Source organism: Oncorhynchus mykiss, chromosome 1 (assembly GCF_013265735.2).
Source record: "Oncorhynchus mykiss isolate Arlee chromosome 1, USDA_OmykA_1.1, whole genome shotgun sequence".
Taxonomy (NCBI): Eukaryota; Metazoa; Chordata; class Actinopteri; order Salmoniformes; family Salmonidae; genus Oncorhynchus; species Oncorhynchus mykiss.
In genome coordinates, this window is record NC_048565.1 from 25,490,259 (window position 1) to 25,504,065 (window position 13,807).

The window sequence follows — 13,807 nt, forward strand, 5'->3', positions numbered from 1 at the left end:
AGGATGTTAAATCAGACCCTAGTGCATTTGCCCGAGTGCATTTGCCCATCAGAGCAACATTTCATCACATAATACCATCTGGGAAAGTGGATTCAATGTGTGGGACATGTGTGCATTTTGTCTGTGTGTGTGGCAAGATGTGTATGTTTTTTCACTTAATGTGTAACATCAGCCAGGTCTGGCATGCTGTGACCCTCCATGGTGTCAGTGGGGCAGCAGGGGTCAGGAAGTAGTCTCATTAATGTTCCCCAAATTGGAGACCCAATCAGGGCCGTCCTCACTGGGTCAGAGATCAACAATGACAAACTGGTAAACCAATCAACTTCCATTATAGTCCCTTACATTAACTGTACTGTTTTCACATGGGCTTTTAAGTTGTGCACAAATCTCTTACTCTCCTCCAGATATTGGGCTACCGAGTGGCGCAGCGGTCTAAGGCACTGCATCTCAGTGCTAGAGGCGTTACTACAGACTCTGGTTTGATTCCAGGCTGTATCACTACCGGCCATGATTGGGAGTCCCATAGGCTGGCGCACAATTGGCCCAGTGTCATCCGGGTTAGGATTTGGCTGGAGTAAATAAGAATTTGTTCTTAACTGACTTGACTAGTTAAATAAAAATACAGATGTGTGGTTTATAGTATACTTTATTGTGTGCTTATGTTAAAGGTTATGGGCATACACAAGTGTTTGTTTGTCTAAGGATGTTTTAATTTCTGTGGATGTGTGTGAGTGAGTATGTGGGGATGGTATATACATGTGACTGTATGCGTGTGTGTGGGGGGTGGTCTCGGAAACACAAAAGCACTGATGAGCCTGAGTAGTGCAGCTGTTTGAAGCTGCAGACTGGCACTGGCTGAGAGAAAGGAAGGTGCAGATTAGTGAGATAGGAGGGGAGGGAGGCAGGTGTGGACAAGGTGTGGCGCTCAGAGACTAAACACATCTGTTTGGCTCCTGTCTCTCTGCAATCACTGCTCCAAGAGGTAGCTTGAGATTTTCCAGATAGACAAAACACTGAGAACCTGGGAGAATGTTCCAAAGCCAAGCAACTATCCTGCACCATTCCCGGAAAGTTGTGCGAAGGTTGTATGAAAAATTGCCATGGGACAACCACGCTCTCATCTAGGTTCTCGGTTGTGCTAGTTGGGAAATCTCAAGCTGCGTCTTGAAGCAGGGCTTGCAGCGAGACAGGCACTCCTTGTCTGTCCACACCTGCCCCAATCCCCTTCTATCTCACTAATTTGCACCTTTGTTTCTCTCAGCCAGTGCCAGGGTCACCCAGAACAGGCAAAATGTTCACTTCCGTTCTCAGAATGTTTAAAAAAACGTTCAGTTTTACTGCTCAGGACGAATGGGGAAACCTAAAAGGTGAGTTCCAACAACTTCCAAGAAACAAAATGTGCTACCTGGGTTTGAACTTGAGCTAGAATAAATATATATTCCACTGAAACAATGATTTACGGACTGGAATGGTTGTACATCAGGGGTAAACTCAAATAATTGTTTTTCAACTTGAAAGATTTGCTTTCGGTTGACCACACTGGCCAAGAACTTGGCTTTAAAGATTTAAGTTTTCAGTCTTTATTCACTTTGAGTCTAGGATTTTGAACTTGTACACTTTTGAGTTTTACTTTTGATTTAAATTGGATAAAATTACAATCATGTTCACTTTACACTTTCCCTCCCGTTTAGAACTTTTCCCCCAAGTTCACTAATGAAAGACGCTATATCAAATTTATTTATATAGCTCTTCGTACATCAGCTGATATCTCAAAGTGCTGTACAGAAAACCAGCCTAAAACCCCAAACAGCAAGCGATGCAGGTGTAGAAGCACTGTGGCTAGGAAAAACTCCTTAGAAAAGCCGAAACCTAGAGAGGAACCAGGCTATGAGGGGTGGCCAGTCCCCTTCTGTCTGTGCCGGGTGGAGATTATAACAGAACAACCTGCTATAGCAGGTCTTAACTGCTCGTCTGGGAGGCTCTTCGTGCTTGTAGCTGCTCATTATCCTAACCCCCTGCAGCTGGCCCAATCACAACTCATTAAGGCCATTTTTTCCCTGATCTCCCCCAGTCAGTGCCGCTCTGCCACCCCTAGGAACTAGAGGGAGCCATTCACACTGGGCTGGGGGATTATCCTGTCCCCCCTTTAACCTAGACCTCTATCTACCGTTTTCACCCTCCACCTCCCTTTCTGCCCCCCTATTTCCCTCCATCATTTCCCCCTTTTCTCTCGTCTCCCTCCACTTACCAACTTCTCTCTGTGACTTTACTTCTTTGTCTGTTCCTTACTTTTCCCTCATTCCTCAAGCCTCACTTGGACCCTCCTTTTCCTTCCGTCTCTCTCTCTGTCTCCAGCTGTCCCTCTCTCCCCTTACGCATATAGCCGGGGGCCCTTTGAACTCAGGTAGCTGCCTGGAATTCTACAAGGTGAACCCTGAAAGCAAGGTCAAAGCAAACATTTAAACCTGCTGTTAGTATAGTGACCATCTGCCCAGGTGTCCAACAGTGAGGTCAAAGTGAAGGGGGGTTGGGGGTGTGGTAGGGACTGGGGGAGAACGTGAGGGAGGTGGATCTGGAAGTTTTTTAGGACATCAAAGGATTTCCTGTCTTCCTGCTTTATAAGAGTTTAAGTCTGAGGTCACATGTCCCACTTTCCCAACATATTATTATCTCCTGTCTCTCTGTAAAGACGTCTTGTAGGTGAGAACTTTATTTTCCTACTTTTTACTGTCCCTGCATTGTAACTTGAAGGATATGTGCTACGCTATGTCTTTCAGTGGCTGTGTACACTCAAGCGGGATTCCCACAGTTATCTTAATTTTCCGTATACTGTACCATTTGTTCCAGTATAGCACTGAGGGCTTGTGTATTTGAATGGAGGAAATATGATGCTCAGAAAGGTTTTAACATGTGGGACCTTAAAGAATGTTAGCCATATATCAACATGTATTTTTTTTTACAATGCATACAATATGCTCAAACAAGTAAGAGAGATGTGGGTTTAGATCAAAAGATGAAACATCCACTTACAACAGAGAATAGGAGTTTTAGTTCCATGGGACGGAAATCCTGTGGTAATTTGTTTCTTTGATCTGGTAGTCCTCTGTAAGATAACAGGTGGGCTCTTCCCTTGGGAGCCAACCATCTTACACAGACGGGGCTCTCAGTGTGTGTGTGTATGCATGCATGCATGCGTGTTTGTGTGCACTCATGCATGTGTGTGCGCACGTGGGTGTGTGCGCGTGTGTGTATGTGAATGTGTTTGTGTGGGCCAGTGTTTATGGAACAGCTTACTTTGGCTATACCTCAGTTTATAGTTTATTATTCCAGAGCTATGGAAGGTGACATGTTTATTAATGCTTATTTGTGTTATTATTTTTATCAGGCCACCTTTGTTATTGCAGGTCTGTAGAGTTTGCTTATCTTTGATGCATATTTTGCACAAAACATTCCAGAGCTGAGAAAACAGACCCCTTTTTTCTCTCTGGCATTCCCAATGATCAAGATCAATTTAATTTCTTACCTTTTGTGAGCAATGTTTCACAGTAGCCTACACAATCTAATTTCCCCTTATGATGGCAGTGAGTTAATGTGTTTTTAATGTGTATTTGTTCAGCTGTAGCTTTTACTACTGCAAACGTTATTCCCTCTATTACTAATGATCCACAAAATGATTTACAAGTGATAAACTCATTATCTAAATCATGTGAGTTAGTGCCAACTCCAGCAATAAATATATTCTGACATGATTCCACTGAGTTTAGCCATAGACTCTGTTTTAAAATACCTCTAAGCTCCACTAGAGGGAGTAAGTGTTGGCATTATCAATCCTGTCCCAGCTATTTGAATGTGTGGGTATCAGATGCACTGCACATGTCCTTCAAAGCATTATTGTGGAGGAATTAACCTTACTTTGGTCATTATCCCATTTTATTTTTAGGAGTGAATCAAAAGTGAATCACTGCATAGTTGTTGTGATACTTCAAGCCACCTGGAAGAGTTTAGGGGCTATTTCCTTATTAGCTCATTTAAACTCTGGGCAGAACAGAGGTGACTGCCAGTGCTGTAAGGCAGTAATTTCAGCAGAAACAGTTTTAGAACATAAATCTTGAATGTGATTGTCACTATTCTGTTGAGGTTCTTGACTGGTGTGGCCTTTCCTCTCCTGTCTCTTCAGCACTTTTGGGCTCAGGAAGTTCCTTAGGACTTAGCCCCACCTGTCTCCTCTCCATCTCATTTTTCCACCTACAGTTACAAATTCTCTAGGGTTTCCTCGTTTGGGCAAAAGTCCGTCCTCCATCCTCTTTTCTCTCTGCCCTCTCTTCTCCGTGACCCGGAAATCGATAAGTGGTGGTGGTGGAGTGTGTCAATTCATTAGTCTGCAAACAGAAGATTGTTGTCCCCTCCTTGATAGCCACCTTTCATCAAGGATACTCGTGCATCCTACCGAAGAAGAGTTTGAAATCTGCCACACCGATGAATCAGCATTTGTTTTCTCAGAGGAGAAATACATGTATACGTTTTAAAAACAATATACTACTTACTGTTTTTTCTATAAATGTCTTTCACAACTAACTTCATTTATTTGGACCACTTTACACACTTATTTTGGGATCCACCCTGAAAACAAAATTTGCCTAATGACAAAACCGTCTCATTCCAAGCAAGCGCATTTCACTCTCCTCGCTGACTCTCCTCGATTGACTTTGACCTTTTTCAAAAGGAGACGAGGTGAACAAATCTAACAGTTATTTTCACAATTTATGTGATCTAAGTATTTTGTTCCCCTCACTTCAAGGATTGCCTACTATTTCCAGACACTAAGCTGTTTAAGAACAACACAAGCCAACCCATATCTTGCTTACAATCAACATGAAACTTATCTTTAGCACAATATCCTTTATGTTAATGGCCTTTTAAATGAACTTGAAACAGAATTTGGTGATAAGATATTTTGAAACCGCCCCCTCTGTTCTCTCTCGCTCTCTCAGCAGTAGTGTTTAATCAGAGGCAAGAGTAATGGTGAGAGAGAGACTTTCTGGAAAAGCTATAGCCACAATGAAAGTCATGTTTTTACTTTGGTTTTTCCACTTGACAAGCCTTGATTTGGCAGGCTATATTTACTGCTATTGTTTAGACCGAGAGGGGCAAAATGTTACCAGCTCAGTAAACAACCCCAAATGCCATGGTTATCAGAGATATTCTGTGGGTGGTGGGGCACATCTATTGTACTGTTGGTATTCTTCCACAAGGTTGTTTTCTATTTGTTTTGGACCTGAGTTAACTTTTAAGAATGCCTTTGCTGTTATTATTTTTACCCAATGCTGTGAGTGCAGTTGTTCACAAGGTCTGTGAAGAATCATAGTCTATGACACATCATTTTACATTCAGACAAAGAGCTGGAGCGAAGCGTGTGTGTTAGAAGAGGAAGTCAATGGAGAGGAAACCCACCCCAGAAAAATACATTTATCATGAGACCAATAGCCCATGAAATTAACCCAACTGTAAAGCATAATGAAATATATTTGTGACCTTCTATGAATATGGTATCTCTGTATATGAATGTTAGTTAAAGCCCCAATCTACAGGATGATGACCTTTCATGGAAGACATAAAATCCCCCGGTGGTTAGCTACACAAGGGGATGTTCAGTTAAAATCAGAACATGGTTACAGTAATCACACAAGGTTCATTACTCAAGGTTACATGTTCTGTAAGCTAATGCCTTTTGCAATTATAGAGACAATGTCCTAGAGAATACCCTTGAGCTAATGGCAGAGGGGCTCACCTGCGATGGGTGGCCCCAAGAGGCCCCCACTGCTGCGGGTGAGCACGAAGAAAAAGAGGGCGGTCCCCAGCCGCTGCACGCCCACCACATTAGCCAGCACAGTGATATGGATCGAGACGCTGGCTCCGAACACCAGGCCATAGGCTCCACTCAGGGAAGGAGGAGGCTAGGGGACACAGCAGCAGGACTATACCCAGCAGGATCCAGGCTGTATCACAACCGGCCGTGATTGGGAGTCCCATAGGGCGTCGCACAATCGGCCCAGCGTCGTCTGGGTTAGGGTTTGGTGGGCTGTCATTGTGAATAAGAATTTGTTCTCAACTGACTTGTCTAGTTAAATAAAGGGTAAATAAAAAATAGCTGGCTATAATTTTGCATTGCTTTACCTTCAAATTCACGTCATTGTCATGCCTCCCTTGGAGGTCTGGAGCATTTTGTATTGTAAAAACTGTTTGAATGGCTGGCTCCCAGCAGCAAGATTTTGATTTGATGTTACATTTCAAGAATCAACGCCACACGCTTGTTGAAGGGGTCCTGTTTGTTATGCTAGTTCCAATTGTTGGTTTTCAAGTTCCCAGGTGTGGCCGACAGTCTGCGATGTACATTTATTTCAAACTCAACTGAGCTGCTAGCTAGCTAACTTTACACACTGTTTAACTAAATGAATTGTTCTTTTTGATTCATATAAAAAGGTGTATGCATTGTTGAGTATTTTTATGTGTGGTATGATTGCTAGTTAGCCTTGTGCAGATCTGGACAAACGATCCACCTACGACTATTATTAAGAACGGGGGGTGCTGCAGCACCCTCAGCACCCCAACTAACCATGGCTATGCTACTATTGTCACTATGAATGGTGGATAGAGGGCAGGATAGACCATTGGACTGGTAGACTATACTGACCTGTAGGTACAGTAAAAGTTAGCACATGGAAAAGGATAGTGTATAAGGGAAGTACCAAAACACCTTGATATAGATGCATGCAAGCATATGAGGAAATTTGGCCAGGATGGAAGAAATTATATGGTAAAACCATCAGAAGAGTGAATGTAAACCATGGCAAAAAACGCACTATCCTCCCCTGTGGCCCAATAAAAAAAACACACAAGAATCCTCAAAGGAAAACCTGACTCAATAGGGGAAGGTCCGGGTGGGCATCTAACGTTGGGGACGGCTCCGGTGCGGGGCGAAGTACCCACTCCGTTGTGGATATGGAGCCGGGTAGAACGCCATGCCCGGTCCAGGACCGGACTGGACATCGGTGTAGAGGGCCCCGGCCATGGAACTGGGTTGTATGCCGCACCCGGACTGGACACCGGCGCCAAAGAAGGCTCCGGCCATGGAGCGGGACTGGACGCCGTGCCTGGACTGGGCATCGCCGCAGAGAAGGACTCCTGCCATAAAGCGGGACTGGATGCCGTGCTCGGACTGGGCCTCGGCGCAGAGGAAGGCTCCTGCCCTGGAGCTGGAGGTTCCGGACCGTTTACCGTCGCCAGAGGCTCCGGACCGTGGACCATCACCGGAAGCTCCAGACCGGGGACCGTCGCCGGAAGCTCCGGACCGGGGACCGTCGCCGGAAGCTCTGGACTGGGGAGGCGCACTGGAGGCCTGATGCACAGATGGCGCCAGACTGGTGACACGCACTTCAGGGCGAGTGCGGGGAGCAGGCACAGGACGCACCTGACTGGGAACACGCACTTGAGGAAGACGTACTGGGCTGTGGAGACGTACTGGAGACCTGGTGCATATAGCCGGCATCAATGGTACCAGAACTTTAACATACTTCGCACGGAAAATGCGAGGAGCTGGCACAGGACGCACCGGGCTGTGGAGGCGCACTGGAGACACGGTGCGTAGAACCTGCACAGGACTTAATGGGCCGTGGAGGCGCACTGGAGGTCTGGAGTGTAAAGCTGGCACAACGTGTCCTGGACAGATGACTACCTTCGCACGGCAAGTGCGGGGAGCTGGCACAGGACGTACCGGGCTGTGGAGGCGCACTGGTGACGCGGTGCGTAGAACCAGCACACATTGTACCGGAACAATGACACTGTCCTCAATGCAAGTACGGAGAGCTGGCACAGGTGGCATCGGACGGCTAACACGCTCTTCAGGGTGACTGTCTTGCCTCTCCAGCCAAACCAACAGCTCTCTCTCATCAACTTTCGCCAACCACTCCTCGCTCAATCTATCCCAATATTACTCCTTGGTCTCTGACTCACCCCTCAGCATCGCCGACCACCCCGTGCGCACCCCCCAAAACTTTTTTGGGGGCTGTCTTTTGGGCTTTTATCTCCTCCCAAGCCCAGGATACATTCTCTTCCCAGGCACGCTGCTTGGTGGTGGGATCTTCTGTCACGTTCGTTAGAATAAATATCGGACCAAGGCGCAGCGTACGTAGAGTTCGATATGTTTATGAAATGAAACTCACAAAAACAATAAAGAAGAATAAACAATACGTGACTCTCAAGCAGTGCTCACAGGCAACTACACAGAAACAAGATTCCACAAAACACAGTGGGGGAAATGGCTGCCTAAATATGATCCCCAATCAGAGACAACGATAAACAGATGTCTCTGATTGGGAACCATACCAGGCCAACAGACTTACAATAACCTAGATAACCCACCCTAGTCACACGCCGACCTAACCACCATAGAGAATAAAAGGCTCTCTATGGTCAGGGCGTGACAGCTGGAGGAAGTAGGCTATGCATTTTGAAAAGATGTGCTTAGTTATTTGAAACTTTAACGTTTTAATACACATCATAAGGCATGTCTTACCTTGCTTCAAAGTAGCCTATTAGATCTCCTCTCTTTCTAAGTTCTAACAGATATTTCTGTCTCTATCCCATGAAACCGCTGGCATGTGAGGTGCCCTTTTGACAACTGTGTTTTCCGCTAATTGCTTTATGGAACGAACATTCGAGCATAGCCTACTGTCTGAAGAAATAGTTTATCAACGTTCTGATCTGTTGCATCAGACTCATTGCTTTTTAATGTTTATTTTTTATGAGCCACATTTTCCTAAGGGAAACCCTGCATGTTATACAGTATGTGTAGGCCTAACTATGTTAGCAAATGATGAATACACAACTACAGTTAAACATCACACACAATGTATAAACCTATTACAATTGGAGTAGGCCGATCCTGCTGGATGTCTGCTGGGTTCTGTAACACACCAGATTCTAAATCTAATGAGTGTGCGAAAGCTGGGCTGGAATAGAAGAGTCTGCTCACCCAGTAGATCAGGACCAGTGGATCAATGTTGGCCACCACTGTATGGAGGTTGTTGTTGTTAATAGCCTACTTGATATTACTCAATTATCTATTGTTGTTTAGACTAAGATGTCTAATCTTTACACAGTAGTTAGTTTATTTGTACATTTTGAAGTGATTAAGTGTTGTTCTATGAAATTAAGTGTTTACATTTGTTTTAATTGTTAAACTATTACTCAAATGAACTAGTGTCAATGTTGGTGAATCACTTATCACAATCCTGCAATAAAGATGTATGTTGTAACCTTTACCCCCACACATTGACTCGGTACCGGTACACCCTGTATACAGCCCCGTTATTGTTATGTACATTTATTGTGTTCTTTTTTGTACTTTTTTACATTTTATTTAGTAAATATTTTATTAACTATTTCTGGAACTGAATTGTTGGCTAAGGGCTTGTAAGTAAGCATTTCATGGTAAGGTTAAGGCTACACCACGGTAAGGCTACACCTGTTGTAGTCGGCGCATGTGACAAATAACATTTTATTTGATTTGATTCGATTTATTCTCAAATGAAGATTTCCTTTTTGTCTGGTTGATCTCCAATCTGTTTGGTTTGATTGTCACTCTCTCACTATATCAGCTATGTGAATACATTTTGTAATGTATCATATGGTTTGCATCGCCAATGCAGCCATAAGCCTAGAGTATGGCGTTACTGGCGTTATGGGCATCTGTCATCTGAAGCAGAGAATAGCTAAACTCACACATTGTTTACATGTTCAGCTATATGTTCTCAATTTAATATGATACCAGTAGACAATGTACAGTTGAAGTCGGAGGTTTACATTTTGCATACAGGTTGGAGTCATTAAAACTCGTTTTTCAAACACTCCACAAATTTCTTGCTAACAAACTATAGTTTTGGCAAGTCGGTTAGGACATCTACTTTGTGCATGACACAAGTCATTTTTCCAACAATTGTTTACAGATTATTTCACTTATAATATACTGTATCACAATTCCAGTGGGTCAGAAGTTTACATACACTAAGTTGACTGTGCCTTTAAACAGCTAGGAAAATCCCCGAAAATTATGTAATGGCTTTAGAAGCTTCTGATAGGCTTATTGACATCATTTGAGTCAATTGGAGGTGTACCAGTGGATGTATTTCAAGGCATTTGTCAAACTCAGTGCCTCTTTGCTAGACATCATGGGTAAATCAAAAATCAGCCAAGACCTCAGAAAAAATTGTAGACCTCCACAAGTCTGGTTCATCCTTGGAAGCAATTTCCAAATGCCTGAAGGTACCACATTCATTTGTACAAACAATAGTACATAAGTATAAACACCTTGGGACCACGCAGCCATCATACCGCTCAGGAAGGAACCACGTTCTGTCTCCTAGAGATGAACGTACTTTGGTGCGAAAAGTGCAGATCAATCCCAAAACAGCAGCAAAGGACCTTGTGAAGATGCTGGAGGAAACAGGTACAAAGTATCTATATCCACAGTAAAACGAGTCCAATATCGACATATCCTGAAAGGCCGCTCAGCAAGAAAGAAGCCACTGCTCCCAATCCGCCATAAAAAAGCCAGACTACGGTTTGCAACTGCACATGGGGACAAAGATTGTACTTTTTGGAGAAATGTCCTCTGGTCTGTCGAAAGAAAAATAGAACTGTGTGGCCATAATGACCATCGTTATGTTTGGAGGAAAAAGGGGGAGGCTTGCAAGAACACCATCCCAACCGTGAAGCAAGGGGGTGGCAGCATCATGTTGTGGGGGTGCTTTGCTGCAGGAGGGACTGGTGCACTTCACAAAATAGATGGCGTCATGAGGGAGGAAAATGTTGTGGTTATATTGAAGCAACATCTCAAGACACCTGTCAGGAAGTTAAAGCTTGGTCGCAAATGGGTCTTCCAAATGGACAATGACCCCAAGCATACTTCCAAAGTTGTGGCAAAATGGATTAAGTATAACAAAGTATTGGAGTGGCCATCACAAACCCTGACCTCAATCCTATAGATAATTTGTAGGCAGAACTGAAAAAGCGTGTGTAAGCATGGAGGCCTGCAAACCTGACTCAGTTACACCAGCTCAGTCAGCAGGAATGGGCCAAAATTCACCCAATTTATTGTGGGAAGCTTGTGGAAGGTGACCCGAAACATTTCACCCAAGTTAAACAATTTAAAGGCAATGCTACCAAATACTAATTGAGTATATGTAAACTTCTGACCCACTGGGAATGTGATGAAATAAATAAAAGCTGAAATAAATAATTTCCTCGGAAATTGTGAAAAACTGAGTTTAAATGTATTTGGCTAAGATGTATGTAAACTTCCGACTTCAACTGTATATGAGGCAAACCATATGCCAGATTTTGTACATGACTTTTAAGTGCTTACATATAAAATTGTTTAGTGCATATCCAACCCTTGTAATTTAGGTACAATATAAATATAAGGAGATGACAATTAGGCTACTGGAGATGAGCATTACAGGTAACATTTTATGAGGTTTATTTAATTTAAATCACTTGAACAATGATGCTTGCAAAATAATTGCAGTTGTTCCCATACTGTAGATAGAGCAGCTATTTTCTGTCTACGTATCGTTGACCCTGGATAAGCTAGCGACTGGGCTAACACAGCTAACCTTTTAGGTCAATAACATGCTGCTTTCTAAAAATGTTGTTGGCTTTATAATCCTGAGAAAAAGTAGCTGATTTCTGCCATGGAACCTCCCTAGGCTTCCCCCCAGCTATGGTAGCCTGGGTCACTATGAGGCTACCCTGTCTAAAGCTGTTGATTACAACCGTATACTGACACCTGGTGGTCAATATCTCAAGAGACTGACAAACATAAACTGACATAAACATGTACTAGAAATAAGAATACTAGAAATAGTCAAGAAAAGTCCAGAAGGTTTGGAGCCTATGTTTTGTTCCACTATTGACTTGAATAATACTGGTTTAACTCATTCAGATTTCACTGAAAAGACACTCAGATTTCATTCTAAGGACCATGTTCTCACCTCTACAGTGGATGGTTGCCACAGGGATGGATGTAATCCAGGAGGTTCCTGTTGCCGTGGTCTCAACGTAGCGGTGGATCGCCACGTAGAAAACTCTGAAGGCCTTGATCACCTCAAAGGTCAGCCCAAACACCAGGAAGCAGGCAAGCATGATGAACCATCCATATCCTTCATCAGGGGGGCCCAATATAGACCACTGCTACTCCCGCACAGTCCCACTCTTCACTGGGGAGTCCATCTCTAACCTCAGGCTGACAGGCTCCTCTCAAGCATCTATGCTAAGATACAATAATAGATAAGATAATATCTCATTTGTTCTTATATCTGCTACACCTAGCCCATCACATTGAAACAGGTGATTGTTATGACTCCAGTTACATCTACATGACAGTGATATCAGTGCTATTACATGGTTAACTTGACCTTAGTTTAATCACCTTATACCTCACCCATAATATATTTTCCTGTTAAAAAATACTGAGAATTTTTGAAAATCTACTTTTTCTCCCTTGTCTAAATATCCGTAGGGCTGAAAAGACAGTTGGCGGGGAGCTCACCTTGACTGACAGTTCTTTGAAATGTCAAGCAATGACGCAATAAGATCATCTCAAGAAAATTTGTTCATACAAAAATAACGCAAACATTAAAATTGTATTAAACATCCAATCCTGTCATATATCACATCATGGTTTCACAAATTATTTGTTAATCCAAATGTTTGGTTATTGTAATAGGATCAATATAAACAAAACACAGGCTGTATAATTTAGCTATAGACAAAATTGAATGGTTAGCACTGTTCAATCAAGCTAGCGCTAGTTAATCTTGAACAATTGTACTTGAAACTGGACAAGGAGACGTCTGGGTTTACTTAAGTATATTTATTGACTGCCAGTGCCAGACCGTGTACATAAACCACGAGTCATGACTCTCCATGATGTCAAGAATTTTGTATACATCTCCCGTTTGGCATGTCTCTTCTGTTGCGGTTTGCAGCAGCACTGACAGATGTGTTGAGATGACAACTGTGTCTGAGTTCGGAGTGGAACTTCCCCCACTTTTTTTGCTGCCTGAAGACCTATAGGTAACTGCCAAAATAAAGTGTCTTCATAGGGCATTGGACCACCGCGAGCCAGAACAGCTTCGTTGCACCTTGGCATAGATTCTACGAGTGTTTGGAACTCTATTGGATGGATTCAGCACCATTCTTTCACAAGAAATTCCAACATTTGGTGTTTTGTTGATGGAAAACGCTCTCCCAGGCACCGCTCCAGAATCTCCCATAAGTCTAGTGACTGACACACACACTATGCTCCTTTGAGACCCCTCTCTTCTTCTAGTCATGGTAGCCAAAATAATTGGCAACTGGACAGTTTTAGACATGACCCTATGTATGATGGGATGTTAATTGCTTAATTAACTAAGGAACCACACCTATGTGGAAGCACTTGTTTTCAATATACTTTGTATCCCTAATTTACTCAAGTGTTTCCTTTATTTTGGCAGTTACCTGTTTCTGGACAGTAAATAGCTAACACCAGACAGAGATGAATGGGGAAACCTGTAATTATATTTGCCATCACCCTGCAGTCAGATTTTGGTAAACCACACCTTCTATGTAAACCACACCTCTTAATTTGATGAACCATGATTTTCACTGTTCAGGACCTTTATGGTTCAGGACCTTTATGGCAGCCCAATTATGATATTATTTTCACTAATTGGTCTTTTGACCAATCAGATCAGCTCTTTTGCCA

The 13,807-nt window shown here is 43.2% G+C and overlaps 1 long non-coding RNA gene across 1 annotated transcript; it reads left to right on the forward strand.

Moving 5' to 3' along the window:
• The first annotated feature begins 1,276 nt into the window (after nucleotides 1–1,276).
• Nucleotides 1,277–12,712, forward strand: LOC118945804. The gene is made up of 3 exons (XR_005040979.1): nucleotides 1,277–1,367; nucleotides 12,059–12,169; nucleotides 12,578–12,712. It is a non-coding gene; the product is annotated as an uncharacterized LOC118945804 (long non-coding RNA).
• The last annotated feature ends 1,095 nt before the right edge of the window (nucleotides 12,713–13,807 follow it).